The sequence below is a fragment of the Nylanderia fulva genome, unplaced genomic scaffold (genome assembly GCF_048542155.1).
Source record: "Nylanderia fulva isolate GAGA-0341 unplaced genomic scaffold, ASM4854215v1 Scaffold1956, whole genome shotgun sequence".
Classification (NCBI taxonomy): domain Eukaryota; kingdom Metazoa; phylum Arthropoda; class Insecta; order Hymenoptera; family Formicidae; genus Nylanderia; species Nylanderia fulva.
Genome location: NW_028190223.1, coordinates 1 through 2,634, shown reverse-complemented (window position 1 = coordinate 2,634; position 2,634 = coordinate 1). Strand labels below are relative to the sequence as shown.

General features: G+C 59.0%; 1 pseudogene; it reads right to left on the bottom strand.

Moving 5' to 3' along the window:
* Positions 1-1,707: 1,707 nt before the first annotated feature.
* LOC146723465 (large subunit ribosomal RNA) lies at positions 1,708-2,634 on the bottom strand (annotated as a pseudogene; the record flags this gene model as incomplete).

The window sequence follows — 2,634 nt, the reverse complement described above, 5'->3', positions numbered from 1 at the left end:
GTTCGCGGGTTTGCTTTCGCCGGGCGAGCGAGAAATTCTTCCAAGTCCGTCGCGGCGTGTTGCTTTCGTTGGCGGGCGACACCTCCGGCGGCACGCGCCGCCCGTAACCAAAGTCCGATCGCGGCGTGTTGCTTTCGTTGGGGCGAGGCGCACAAACTTTTCCAAGTTCGCTCGCGGCGTGTTGCTTTCGCCGGGCGAGCGAAAATTCTTCCAAGTCCGTTCGCGGCGTGTTGCTTTCGCCGGGCGAGCGAGAAATTCATCCAAGTCCGTTCGCGGCGTGTTGCTTTCGCCGGGCGAGCGAGAAATTTTCCAAGTCCGTTCGCGGCGTGTTGCTTTTCGCCGGGCGAGCGACAGAATTTATCCAAGTATTCGTTCCGCGGCGTGTTGCTTCTCGCCGGGCGAGCGAGGACAATTCATCCAAGTCTGTTCGCGGGCGTGTTGCTTGTATCGCCGGTGCGAGCGAGGAATTCATTCCAAGTCCGTTCGCGGCGTGTTGCTTTCGCCGGGCGAGCGAGCAAATTCTTCCAAGTCCGTTCGCTGGCGTGTGTTGCTTTACGTTGGCGGGAGACACCTCCGGCGGCACGCGCCGCCCGTACCCCAAGTCCGATCGCGGCGTGTTGCTTTCGTTGGCGGGCGACACCTCCGGCCGCACAAGCCGCTTTTTCCAAGTTCGCTCGCGGCGGTGTTGCTTTCGCCGGGCGAGCGACAAATTCTTCCAAGTTCGCTCGCGGCGTGTTGCTTTCGCCGGGCGAGCGAGAAATTCTCCAAGTCCGTTCGCGGCGTGTTGCTTTCGCCGGGCGAGCGAGAAATTCTTCCAAGTCCGTTCGCGGCGTGTTGCTTTCGCCGGGCGAGCGAGAAATTCCAAGTCCGTTCGCGGCGTGTGCTTCGCCGGGCGACGAGACAATTCTTCCAAGTTCGTCGCGGCGTGTTGCTTTCGCCGGGCGAGCGAGAAATTCTTCCAAGTCCGTTCGCGGCGTGTTGCTTTCGCCGGGCGAGCGAGAAATTCATTCCAAGTCCGTTCGCGGCGTGTTGCTTTCGCCGGGCGAGCGACAAATTCTTCCAAGTCCGTTGCGGCGTGTTGCTTTCGTTGGCGGGCGACACCTCGCGGCGTCACGGCGCCAGCCCGTACCCCAAGTCCGATCGCGGCGTGTTGCTTTCGTGGCGGGCGACACCTCCGGCCGCACAAGCCGCTTTTTCCAAGTTCGCTCGCGCGTGTTGCTTTTCGCCGGGCGAGCGACAAATTCTTCCAAGTTGCGCTCGCGGCGTGTTTGCTTTCGCCGGGCGAGCGAGAAATTCTTCCAAGTCCGTTCGCGGCGTGTTTGCTTCGCCGGTGCGAGCGAGAAATTTTTCCAAGTCCGTTCGCGGCGTGTTGCTTTCGCCGGCGAGCGAGAAATTCTTCAAGTCCGTTCGCGCGTGTTGCTTTCGCCGGCGAGCGAGAAATTTCATCCAAGTCCGTTCGCGGCGTGTTGCTTTCGCCTGGCGAGCGAGAAATTTTTCCAAGTCCGTTCGCGGCGTGTTTGCTTTCGCCGGCGAGCGAGAAATTCATCCAAGCCGTTCGCGGCGTGTTGCTTTCGCCGGGGAGCGAGAAATTTTTCCAAGTCCGTTCGCGGCGTGTTGCTTTCGCCGGCGAGCGAGAAATTCATCCAAGTCCGTTCGCGGCGTGTTGCTTTCGCCGTCGAACGTGTGGGGTCTCGTCTAACCGACAAGACGAATCCCCAAGCCGAGGGCTGAGTCTCAACAGATCGCAGCGTGGTAACTGCTCTACCGAGTACAACACCCCGCCAGGTACCTAAGTCGTCTACAGACGATTCCGAGTCTCGACATCGAACTTGCGAAACCCATGATCGACCGTTAGACGCCGTGCCGTCGTAGCGGTGAGATCCCGACGACGGGCGATGGCGCCGTACGGGCAAACCGGGCTCGTGCGACGACCGGCCCGAGGACCGGCCGCCTAGTAGTGTCACATTGTTTTGAGCCTTTCGACTCACGAGACTCCTAGAGATATCATTGCCACCTTCGACTAGAGAGGATACGGCCTTAGAGGCGTTCAGGCATAATCCCACGGATGGTAGCTTCGCACCACCGGCCGCTTCGACCCGAGTGCGTGAACCAAATGTCCGAACCTGCGGTTCCTCTCGTACTGAGCAGGATTACTATCGCAATGACTAGTCATCAGTAGGGTAAAACTAACCTGTCTCACGACGGTCTAAACCCCAGCTCACGTTCCCTGTTGGCGGGTGAACAATCCGACGCTTGGCGAATTCTGCTTCGCAATGATAGGAAGAGCCGACATCGAAGGATCAAAAAGCGACGTCGCTATAACGCTTGGCGCGCCACAAAGCCAGTTATCCCTGTGGTAACTTTCTGACACCTCTTGCTGAAAACTCTTCAAGCCAAAAGGATCGATAGGGCCGTGCTTTCGCAGTCTCTATCGTACTGAACATCGAGATCAAGCCAGCTTTTGCCCTTTTGCTCTACGCGAGGTTTCTGTCCTCGCTGAGCTGGCCTTAGGACACCTGCGTTATTCTTTGACAGATGTAGCCGCCCCAGTCAAACTCCCCGCCTGGCAGTGTCCTCGAATCGGATCACCGCGGCGGGAGTATTAAACGGCGATCGGCCCGAGTACCTCACGCC